General features: G+C 52.8%; 1 protein-coding gene across 3 annotated transcripts in view; it reads right to left on the bottom strand.

The window, feature by feature from the left end:
- Positions 1 to 12,066, bottom strand: part of NDST1 (N-deacetylase/N-sulfotransferase (heparan glucosaminyl) 1) — an 85,116-nt gene extending 73,050 nt beyond the window's left edge. For 2 of the 3 annotated variants that reach the window (XM_010850572.1, XM_010850571.1), the window contains exon 1: positions 11,794 to 12,066. The gene's annotated coding sequence lies outside the window, so the exon portion shown is untranslated. Of the gene's footprint in view, positions 1 to 1,467; positions 1,535 to 11,793 lie in introns of those variants that run through there. The other variant, XM_010850573.1, reaches the window with a different exon arrangement.
- Positions 12,067 to 12,101: the final 35 nt, after the last annotated feature.

Raw genomic sequence — 12,101 nt, 5'->3', positions numbered from 1 at the left:
ATGGGGAGGGAGGTGAGGATGGAGGAGTGGATCCTCGCCTGAGAGTCAGAAGACCTGGGTCCAAGCCTGGCTTTCCACATAACCACATGAGACGCGTGGGAGGGAGGGGACGTCCCTCCCTCCGCGTATCTTGATGTACCCACCTGTAAATGACTTCTGCCGGCCTGTGCTTGAAGCCTCAGCCTGTCTGCCACCAGACCACCCAGCGAGGTACCTCTGAGCCTGTGGCCAGGTCGCTGGCAGCCCAGGACAGTCCTCCAACCTTCTTGGGCACAGGCCCTGCCCACTGGGACCCGAGCTTCCAGCCTGCCTCCTCCCCTGCCATCAGGGCCCTCCTCTCCTGAGCTGTCTGTCACCTGAGCAGTGTTGAATCCCTCTGGGCCTGGCCCAGACTCTGACACCTGCCCAGATCCCCCCGTGAACCTCTCCCAGGATGGTGCTCCAGACACTTTCAGTCACAACCACCAGAGGAGCCCAGCGTGTCAGTGCACAAAAGGTGAACAAGCAGCCCAGAGAGGGAAAGGGGCACGAGATGTCACATAGCACAAACATACCCAGAGGTCCACCCTTCCAGCCCTGGGCTCCCTAAGCCAAGATAGGGTCTTCAAGGCATGTCTATAGAGCCTCGCATCTAAATCCTCTAGGAGGGGGATACTATACTCTGTACTGAAGGACTCAAAGATGAGGGTCAGAAACCTGCATGCTTTTTTTCTTTAAAAAAAAAAAAAAAGCTTCCCAGACTTTTCTTGTACCCAGAACAATTGTGACCTCTCAGCTAAGACCTCTTCCAAAAGGGGACATCTTAGCTGGTCTCCAGGGAAGGTTAGGATTTCCATTAAGAGAGTAAAATAAGCCTTACACAGATAGATAGCTGAACAAAGAAGCTGGGGGTTAAAGCACATTCTCTAGGAGAAGAATAAAGCAGAGAAAGGCCTGAAGGAGGGAAAACCCAGTCCAGTAAACACTTGAACTGACTCTCCCCCACCATCTCCCATCTCCCCAGGATGCAGAGGTTTGCACTTGATGCCATCCAAAGGCTGCTGATCCCAGCCTTCCTCTGCCCCGAAGCTCCTCCAAGCCCCGGGGGAGAATGGAAGGTGGAGACAGCTGCAGGGGAAATGTCCCTCTCCTTGCTTATACTGCAGCATGGGGATGACTCTCTGAGTGACTGTTTATCCCCAGCTTAAGAAGCTGCCGGGGTCAGTGGCTAAGCAGTCACAGCTTATCTGGGAGGAGGATTCTCAGGCCACGGGGCAGGCTGATCCAGAGGCTTCCATTAAATGGAATCTTCACAGCTGGTGAGGCTCAGCAATGCCCCGCCTTCATTCATAAGGGAAACATTTATTATGCTCCTGCTGTGTATGCAGTCCTGAGCTTGAGCACAGTGCTTGAAGGGACAGAGAGAGGTGTCAGCTACCCCCCACCACCCTCAAAGAGCCCACAAAGCTGACAGACAGGGCACCATACCACAGCACAGGAGAGTGAGCCAGCCGTGCCTACAGGACAGGGTCGAAAACTCAGATGCCTAGGAGGCTAGAAAGACTGCAAGTGTGCCAAGTGGCTTGGGAGGGACGGGGCAAAGTGGAGCTTACGTGCTGCATCTCCAGTAGTGGCCATTGGAGAACTAGGCTCAAAGTTTTACAATCTTCTCATTTTTGAAGTAAAGCCAGAAGTTGAGATCTTACGTAAAATCTCCTGTTGGCAACTAGCCCAATATTTGGTGTGGGCCAAGTAAAATCTGCCCCTGGGGTGGATGTGGCCTGCCAGTCTGCGGCCTCTGTTTTCTTAAAGAGAACAGAATGCAAAGCTCAGAAGAGGCGGCTTCCTGTAGCCGAGATACTAGGGAAGGCTTCCTGGGAGAGGAGGCCTGGCGCTGGGCTGCAGGAACGGGTAGGTCACTCCTGGGGAGGGAGTCATAGCGGGGTGCAGGGTAGGCGGCGTACCAATTCAAGCCATAAGGACCATGGGTCAAGGGCACCACCCGCCAGCCTATAGCCTGCCCATCCCCCTAAAAAGGAATCCTGGTCTCCATCCCCAAAGCAAGCACAGAGGCATCATCTCTGTCTGTCCCTAGGTGGCCGCAGGAGGGGCCACTTGCCCAGCAAACCTCCTAACTAAACCAGTCAGTGGCAGAATAGCACGGGTTTGATTTCATCCCTGGAGCTTGAGGAACAGGTCAGCTAATGTAACAGCCCCATGGCGGGGGGAAGGGAGAGGAAGAGACAATGGAGGACAAAATGAGGCTGAGAATCCCATCCTGCCTGGCCAGGCCCCACCTGTTACATAATCCTGCCTCAAGGCACCTGTGAGGGCCTGGGCTGGGGAGACCCAGGATGCAGAAGGTTCCCCCGCCTCCCCCTGCCCACTGCTGCTTTTCAACCCTGCCCCGCAGCTCCTGAAAAGCCCAACAGAGCTGTGGGTGGAGACTAAGACCCCAAGATAAGGCACTTAACAGGATCACACAGCAAATTAGCAGCAAAGCTGAAACTGATAATAACAGCAAACTTTAACCAAGTGGTTACTTTGTGCCAGGCAGAGCACAAATCCTTTACACATATTATCTTTATCTTATATAAAAAGTCCACAACACCTGTAGATAACTACTCTCATTTTTCCCACTTTACAGATGGGGGAATTGAAGCACAGGCATACTAACTTACCCAAGGTGATGCCAGAGCTGGCTCAGAGGAGGAGCCAGTTTTCAGAACCCAACAGTGGCCTCCAAGACCACACAACGAACCATGAAACTACACTGCCATCAGGCTACTTTCTGTGAGAACCATACTGGCTTTCAGCTTCCTTCTCTCAAGCCCTCAGGGCATGCATGCAGCCCCCTGCCCTCCTGTCAGCACTTTGGGGGCCACCGAGTCCTCTGACAACCTGATGAAACCTACAGATTCTCTCTGCAGAAAAATAATCCACAGAAATGCCTACAAAACACTGCAGGAGATTTGAGGGGCTCACACAGCCCTGAGCTGGGGAGCAAAGCGGATCCAAAGCATGGAATACTCCAAAGTTGGGGGGAAGAGGAGGAAGGGGACTCCCCAAGGCTCTCTGAGCCCCTCATCTCTAAACTTGGAGCCCAGATGGACAGCCATGTTAGTCCACAGGCGTGGGCATGCATTAGGGCCCAGGGCCTAGTCATTTCTTCAGGGCTGGGAGAAGAGAATGAATCACGATATACAATAGCCCCCGCCTCTGCACCCACTGGGAGTGACTCACAGCTCCCAGCTGCTAGGCAGACAGTGCACAGCTGGGCCCCAGCATCTGGACGGGGGTGGCATCGCCAAGCTTACCACCATGCTTCCCCACCCTGCGAGTCACCATTCAATGGGTCACCTGTCTACAGGTTAGACCTGGCCTTGCCCAGGATCTAGCGGCTCTGTTTCCAAGAGGGGACCCTCCACAGTCTCCGCTGGGCTCCAGGCCAGCTGGTGCCATGGGAGCAAGAGGTGACGACAACTGCCCCTTACAAGGTACTGCAAGACCCGGGCTCCCGTCCCAAGTCTCCCGCTGCCTCACTGTGCAACCTCAGGCAGCACCCCCACCTGTCAGAGCCTCAGTTTCACCAACTATAAAGTGGGAAGACGAACGTATCAAGTCCTACCCAGCGCCACAGCCCCGAGTCTATAAACAGCAGCACTGGACAAATTTCACAGAGCCTTGGGATCCTGCTTTCAGGAAGTTACATAAACATCCTTCGGAGAAACAAAAGTCAAACCTAAAGACTTTTTTTTTTTTCCTGTAAGGATATCAAGAAGCCCTTTTTATAGTCTGACTTCCCCCATTCTACTTCCATTGTTTCAAATATCCTCTCAGGACCTAGAAAATACATTTGGTTTCCGTCTGGGGTCTGGGCTTCTTGGTGTTCTTCCCCTTGGATGCCGCCCCACCCTCCTTGGCAGCTTTCTCCTCCGGACACACCCTTCTCTACCCCCAGCCCAGCACTGGTCTGGGCCAGCCTGAGGGCTATGGCTACCCAGCCTGCCAAAGGAGGGGTGGGGGGCAGGGACAGTTTTCAGGAAACAAAGCCTCCCCTGGTCAGAACAGAGAGCGCTGCAGGTCTGGTCCCAATCGTGACACGGTGGGTGGCCCTGTGTGGGTCCCTGCTCCCCACTGAGAGATGAAGGGTTTCCTATACTGTGTCAGGGATGCTCCTGCTCTGCACCCAAAGACATGGAGGCAGATGAGAACAGCAGGGTGCACACTGGGCTCTCTGATCACAACTCCCCAAACCCTCCTGCTAAAACCAGAGGAGACCCGGGTTTTTTCTCTCTGATTTTATTTCCTGCTCTAGCTGTGGGGCCTGGAACTCAGCTCAGCGCCTCTTTGAGCCTCAAATGGCCCATCCATGAGACAGGGAGAATGATAGTGTCTGTAGTGGAGGCCATGATTTGGAGGCTTGAGCCCTAACCACCCCCACACAATCCCATCACCCCTCCTCAGTAAAGCCTGACTTACTCCTATGATAGAATGCAGCTCTATAAAGCCTGCTACACAAACACACCAAAACAATCCTCCATAGCCTCTCTTCCAAGGAGATCATGCTTCTAAGGCCCCCACAATAAAATTCCTAGATTTCTACCACCTATGACTATGTGCCCTCAGTATTTTCATCTGTAAAATGGGGCCAATAATGATGCCAACCTTATAAGATTACTCTGGGGATTACTCCAGAGATTACATGGATGTGCCTAGCAAGCATTGACAAGCTCTCCACAAATGTGAGTGGCAATTATACGATCACCATCATTAAAATGACTGAGACACTTTAAAACCATTGGACTGGTAACAGCTAAGGCCCTGTGGCCCTCTTGGACCGCATCTGGTCACTGTGACCACACATGCATGCATGTGCCCCCGACCCCAGCACACACCCTTCTCTGCAGCAGGAACCACTCTCTGCCCCCAGTGCTAGAACACAGTCAGCCAGCCTATCCCTGGCACCCATCTTTGCCACCCACAGAGTCTGCCACCTGCAAGTCCCCCAACCTCCCAAGTGGCCCCGGCACTGTCTCCTGTAAACATGTGGCACAAGACTGTTTCCCAGGCAGAGGAAGCTGTTCCAAGATGGAGACTCTCTGAAGTCAGGCTAGAGAGAAACTGGGCTTTCCTTTGGGTCCCCTGCATTTGCTGGTGTCTGTATATGTTCAGAGCCCAGAGAAGCATCAATTTTTTTTTTTTTTAATTACCCAACCAAGTACTTTTGGAAGGTGAGCATACATCGGAATCACCTGAGAAACTTACATTGTTGGATTTCCCCCCCCCCAACTCATCAGTTTCAGATTCAGTAAGTCTGGGGTGGGGCTGGATAATTTGCATTTCTAATAAGTTCCCAGGTAATGCTGATGCCAATGGTCCAGAAACCAACTTTGAGAACCACTGACTTAACATGCAGGTGAATAAGGGAAAGCGTCTGTGAACAGGTGATGCTAACAGTCCTGTAAACACACTTGCAGGAGCTGCCCAGGGTAAGGGCAGGAGAAAGGGGACCTGGGCAGACGATGCAGCCAGAGAGAAGGCCCTGCGAGGACGACTTTCATTTCGCCTCACCTGGCCTCTGCCTGGGCAGGCAGCATAAACCAGAGGTGGCTGCATAATAACCACAGCAAACCTCTACCGACCGCCACCCCAGACCTGCCCTGACAGGCCCATCCTTGGCCGGCCCATAAGTGAAGAGAATCCATGCTACGCCTCATGGAGCCAGACCTCTCAGGTCTCCACTACTTCTCAGCGAGGAGCAGCAGGATTCTGCTCCACACCTCCAGACACATCCCTTTCCATCTTGGCCAGCTCAGACTGCTTCCGCGTTTCCAGTGCCTCCTGCAAGTCAGCTTCATCTGACCGGAGCAGTTCCTCAGAAACCACCAGACAGCAAGGACAGACCTGCCACGTTTGAACCTCTCCAGGCCACGTCATCCACCTCGCTGGGCCTCAGTCGCCACCTCTGCTAAAGGGGGGTGATAACAGTGCCCACCTCCTTCTGTTGTTGCAAGAATGAAAATGGGGTCCTTGGTCATTAGCTACATCATCAGCTACAATAACCATATCTATTCTGGCCTGGGCTTGCAGCTAAGCATCCTCCTTGTGTTTTCTTTCTAAATGCCATGAGATGAGGACAGTTATCCCCATTGTACAGATGAGAACCTACAACAGCTCGCCCAGGGTCCCACCAAGTAGGAAGTGGCCCCGCAGAGATGTGAACCCAGCTTACCTGCTCCAGAGCCTGGTTTCCAGCCTCTTCTCAATGCGTGTCCCCGTCAGCCCACCCTGAGATCCAGCCCAGGTCACCTCTCCCTGCCACCATCCTCTCCCCATTCCTGGGGCACAGGGAGGCTGGGCAGGAGGCCTACAGAGGTTGCAGCCTCCACAGCGGCCCGCAGTCTAGGGTATGGGCCCCTGGTCTTGAGGGCGGTCAGGAGGCCTGCCAGCTGGGCCAATCCATCTGGCACAAGTTTCAGGTACCACTCAACAGGGCCACCAAGGAGGAGGCTGGGACTATAGAACTTGAGCATCTCAATGATGAAAGAAGAGAAGAATGGGTTTCCCTGGTGGCTCAGCGATAAAGAATCCACCTGCCAATGCAGGAGACACAGGTTCGATCCCCTGAGAAGATCCTATATGTCACTGAGCAACTAAAGCCCATGCACCACAACTACTGAACCTGTGTTCTAGAGCCCAGGAACTGCAATGACTGAGTCCCCTAGATGCAAGCACTGAGGCCCTCGTGCCTGTGCTCCACAACAAGAGAAGCCATCACAATGAGAAACCCACACACCACAACCAGAGAGGAGCCCCCACTCTCCATAACTACAGAAAAGCCTGTGCAGCAATGAAGACCCAGGACAGTAAAAAATAAAGTTAGTTTAAAAAAAAAGGAAAATCAGATGTAACCAAGAGAGTGAGATCCTGCGAGGCTTCCAGAATGAGGCGGGCAGCTGCCATACCCCATGCAAATTGCCCTCTCTCTCCAGTCTCAGTTTCCTCACCCATACAAGCCTCAAGTCATTAGACAGAAAGCTTAGAAACCCCAGAGATTCTTCCCTTCATCTCTGGAAAGAGAGATCACCTCACAATAATTATGATAACCATTGTTATCTCTGAACAGCTCCCACTTACTGGGCTCTGACACTGGGTCAGGCACGGATCTACACCATCTCCCCGCAAAACAGGACTATTGCTATCCTCATTCTGCAGTTGAGGAAAACCATGCCCAGAGAGATTTAGATAATGTGATCTATATTCCACAGCTAACAATGACAGAGTTGGGACGTGAACCTGGGACTTCTGACTCCACTGTGCAAAGCTGTCCAAATCCACTGGGGCAGAAAGGGGCTGCCTGCAGCTACTGCCTCCAGAGCATGGAGCCTGGAGGAGAGGAGACATGTCCTTAAGGAGCCAGAATTCAAAACCAGGTGTATGAAGGTCCCTGTAGAGGCCCAGATAACAGACTGTGCATGGAAAGCAGGCAGCAGGCAGTGCCAGCTCTGTGGATTTAGAAAGAGGTTCTGCTGGAGCTGGGTACTGGCTGGGGAGGGACTCTGGGGTGGGTGAGCAGAAGTGACTGGGGAGCAGCGTCCTCTCTGTGAGCAGAGATGTGGAGACAGGAAGGGACTGGGCACACAGGGAGGGAAAGGGGACAGTTTCTTCGTGAGGGTCAAGGGGGATTGGGAGATAGGGCACTGTGGTCACATAGCAAGCCACCCACCTCCCATACCTGGCCCTCAAATAAGTGTTCATTTGCAGTGCACATTTAAAATTAGACTAATCAAATCTGTATCAACAAATAAAACAAGCAGGAATAAAAAGGTGCAGGAGGCAACTGGACACAAACTTTTCTTCATTGAGATAAGAGCATTAGGCTGTGTGTGTGTGTACGCTCAGTCATGTCTGACTCTTTTGTGACCCCATGGACTGTAGCCTGCCAGGCTCCTCTGTCCATGGGATTCTCCAGGCAAGAATACTGGAGTCAGTTGCCACGCCTTCCTCCAGGGGATCTTCCCGATCCAGGGACCGAACCCAAAGCTCTGCATCTCCTGCATTGCAAGCAGATTCTTTACCGCTCACTGAGCCATTGGGGACCTCTATAATCCCTTTGGTAACAGACTGACTCTACCCCCAACACCACACAGTCCAAAACATCCCCATCCACCCCTTCTTCCAAGCTCCCAACCTCCAAGCTGAAGCTGACAGAGCTTTGTGACAGCCCCACAGGCAGAAGAAAGTACCTTGGCTGGTGAGCCCTGAGACTGGGAGACTCTACTTTAACCTCTAATGAGGGGAAGGAGGCAGATACCCCTGGCCCCCCCAACACACATCCCACCCCATCCATTCCTCACTTTCAAACCAACCCTTAACTGAGTCAGCCTGATTCATGATTCAGCCTTATTTCCTCATATTTGAGGAAAGACAGACTGAACCCATTTCACAGACTGAGAAAGGAAGGCAGAAGGTTCCAGGTCTATGTGAAACCACAGGCCCTGGCAATTCAGGCTTTGGTGGCTGATCTAGATAGAAATCCTGAGGGGCCTCCGAAAGGGCAGCTGGGCTGAGGGTTTCCATGGGGCAAGGGCTCTCCCAGGCAGAGCGCCGCAGAGGAACTTCTAGAAACGCACAGAAGGGGCAGTTCTGAAAAGCAATGAGAAAAACGAAGTGGAAGTGGGTCAAGCACACCCTAAACGCTGAGATTCTCGGGTGAAAAGGGAACTGAGAGAAGTCACCCAGGCCTGACCGGCCTGGCACATGCTTTCTGCACCCTCTCCAGATTCTCTGCGTGCTGTCAGCAACGGGACCTTGCTGTCTTCCCAGGCAGTTTATGCCCGTTAGTGTCACTGTCACCCTCGGTGCTGTCTCTGCCTTTGAGAGCCACACAGGACAAGATTATGCCCTCTGCCCAGAGACAGCCCTGTAGGGAATTGAAAGCAGTGACACGGCCACTTATGGGTCCTTCCCCAAACCTTAGGCCACCTGTGATGACGCCATCCCCAAGGCACCTACAAAGTCCTGTAGCCTCCCCCTCCTTCCCTCTCAGTCCATCCTGTGGCCTGAATCAGACTCCGGTCAACTTTCTGCTGGACCACAATTAGCATCATCTCTGAGCTGGTCTCAACCCTGCCAGTCTTGCCACCATCTCCAGCCAAATGACCCCCAAGAGAAGCAGCACAAGAGGGCAGAAACAGTTCAAACCTGGGCTCAATCACAGGTCTGCAAGTGACTTAACCCCTCTGAGCCTCCATTTCCTCATCTGAAGATGGGGTGGGGTTGGGGGTGAGCAGCAAGCAGCTACTTTGCAGGGGTATTGTGAGATTTCAATGAAGCGTCTGTAAGGAGCCTGGCACAAGACACAGTAACAGGCACCAACTCAATGAGCTGCTTACAACCCTCTGTCCTCTCCACCAGCCACAGAATAAAATCCAAACTCCTGAGCAAGATACTGCAAGCTCCCCATGACCTGATCTTGCCTCCCACTGCCCCCCTTCTCGCTGCCTGCACCCTCACAAGCACTTCCTCCCCCAGGAAGCCCTGTCGACATTAATAACCAGAAGAGCTTTTCCCCTCCACTGACCTTCCAAAGCCCATCTATCACTGATCACATCCTGCCTCTTCGCCATCACTTGATCCTTGCCTTCCCTCCCCCATCAGATTAGCAGACTGTCCAGTCAGAAAGCAGCAGCACCTCACCCCATTTCATTTCCCAGTCACCCCCATCCACATTTTCCATACATATTTAACAAATTACCCGAACGTTCCATTTCAAGTAAAGAATGTCCAAGTTCTCCAAACAGTCCAGATATTTCAAGCCATATCCTAAACCAAATCCCAAGCCAGCAGAAGTCTGCCCAGACTCCAGGGACTTACAGGCCTGTTTTTGACCTCAAAGTTTGCAAGACGGGTCACGCAGGTCCACAGCCCAGGGCAGAGAAAGCTCTAAGCTGCAAAAACCAGAGTCCATTCCTAAGCGTCTCACATGCAGGGTTTCTCAGTTGCCCCTAGGTCAACCCCCAGCCTATGATTTCATACCTTTAACCGCATCCTCAACTTGTGATTGTAAAAGTGTCTTTGCATACCCCTGTGGCTGGAGATTCGCCATCCATCTTTTCATTCTTGCTGGCTTCTTCTCCCTTCACCTGTTGATTCTCTTGTTCTGATCATGACAAGGAGAATCTGACCACACACCAAGGGTCATTCCCATCCCTCAGGACTCTTTTCAATCCCCCACATTTCTGAGTGCCCTTAAAGTCTAGCTAAGTAGTCTTGTTCCTACAAACTGGCAATGAACTGTCAGTCCAAGACGACCCCCTACTCTCAGGGTCCAGGAAAAGCCTATTGACACTGCAAATCCCAGACTCAGTGCTGGAACAGCCCTTGGAGCAATTAGAACAGTAATGCACAAACTTTCTTCTCCCCAAAACTTTATTCATTATCTACTCCCACTCTATTGTTTTAATATGTCATTTACTAACCAGCAATTTGTTTTCCATTTTTAAATAAATTTCTCAAGGTCCCTGCTCAGAGCCTGATCCATAGTCATGGAATGGTACCGCCACTAGAAGACTGGGCTAGCACAGAGCACTTATGCAAGTCAAAGTCTAGGCCACCCCACATTCATTCCTGGGCTATTTACTGAGGGCCTACAGTGTCCTCTAGGTTCAGAAACCCATGCAGTTTCCATGAGGATTCTGCAATCGAGACATGGGCTCAAACTCCACCCTTCATGACTATCCTCAAGGACGCTTGGGGTTGGGGCTCCAAAGCAGCCCACCACCTTTGCAATGAGGACCCTGCCAATGAGTCACACCAGAGGACACCTTGAACCTAAGTCCCTTGGCCATAGGTTTCTCATCACCCCAAGGGCTCCGCTCCTGGCCCTACCTCTGCCCCTTGCTGATCTGAAAGTGACCTGGTCCGAATGGAGTTGGAAAGCTCTTCGGTCCCCTGGGTGCTGGGAAGAGACAGCCGCCAGCTGTCCCCGGCCAGAGCCGGGCAGAGCACCTCCCTGCACCACCCGCACGACAAGCGACTTGCTGCCATGGTCCCAGCCAGCAACAGAACTTGGACCATTATCCAGCGCCAGGCCCAGGCTCCAGCCCCCCACAATAATAAGAACCAAGGCAGGAGCAACACCTGGGGGTAAGGGAAAGGCCGAGGGTGTCCTGATAATTTCAAAGGAAAATGAGATCAGTCACAGCAGATCTTATAGAGCCCTGTAGTTGAGACTCAGGCTGGGGAAGGGGAGTCAAATCCAAGCTCCACCGCTTCTTACCTGTGTAACCTTCCCAATTTCTGTGCCTCAGTTTGCCCCTCTGTAAAATGTTGCTGATAGTCACGTGGTAGAATTAAACGCGATGAAGTATATAAGGCAATTAGCCCAGGGCCCGGCGTATAGTACACATAGGACACATACTTGTTGAATATAAGCATGCTCCTGTTTACTAAGGTACCTCATTTCATTCTTATCCTGGCCCGTTCTTACACTTTGCCCATTCTACAGGTGAGAAAATTGAGGCTAGGGGAAGGTAAGGAATCGGCCCAAGCTTACACAGCTGGGCTGTATGACAGGCATTCGGGTCAATCTGAACCTCAAACCAGGGAAAATAATGCCCAGGCCATTCCAAATGCTCTGGGCGGGTGGGTACAGCACCGGGGTGTGATGGTGGGGCTCTGTATCCCCTGGGCTTGGCATGGCTCCTCGCTGACCCACGGGAGCCTGAGTCTGGGAAAGAGCCAGGAGGCCAGTCCCCAATTTCCCAGTTTGTCCCCGAGCCCTCGCGTCCACATACGCCCCCTTCTTACCTCGTCCCAGGTTGTTAAAGGGCAGCGTTCAAAGCGGGGGTGTCCTTGCTTCCGAGAACCTGAGGGAGGAGGGGAGTTAAGAGACCAGACAGATCACTACCCAGGGAAAACCGGTCCGGCTGCCTTACCCTTCCCGAAACGGGGACCCGGCCTCTAACCCCCTCCCTCGCCAGACAAAAGTTTCCCCTGTTCGGGAGTGGGGAGGGGGAGGGGGCATTCCTCGTGAGTGACATTATCCGTGACCTACAGCTGCCGCGCTGCCCTCGTCCGCACCCCGGCCTGCCCCTGGCCCCCGCGCGGTCCCCCAC

The sequence above is a fragment of the Bison bison genome, unplaced genomic scaffold (genome assembly GCF_000754665.1).
Source record: "Bison bison bison isolate TAMUID 2011002044 unplaced genomic scaffold, Bison_UMD1.0 scf7180017864291, whole genome shotgun sequence".
In the NCBI taxonomy this organism is placed as follows: Eukaryota; Metazoa; Chordata; class Mammalia; order Artiodactyla; family Bovidae; genus Bison; species Bison bison.
The sequence above is the reverse complement of the archived record's forward strand: the minus strand, read 5'-3'. Positions and strand labels throughout refer to the sequence as shown.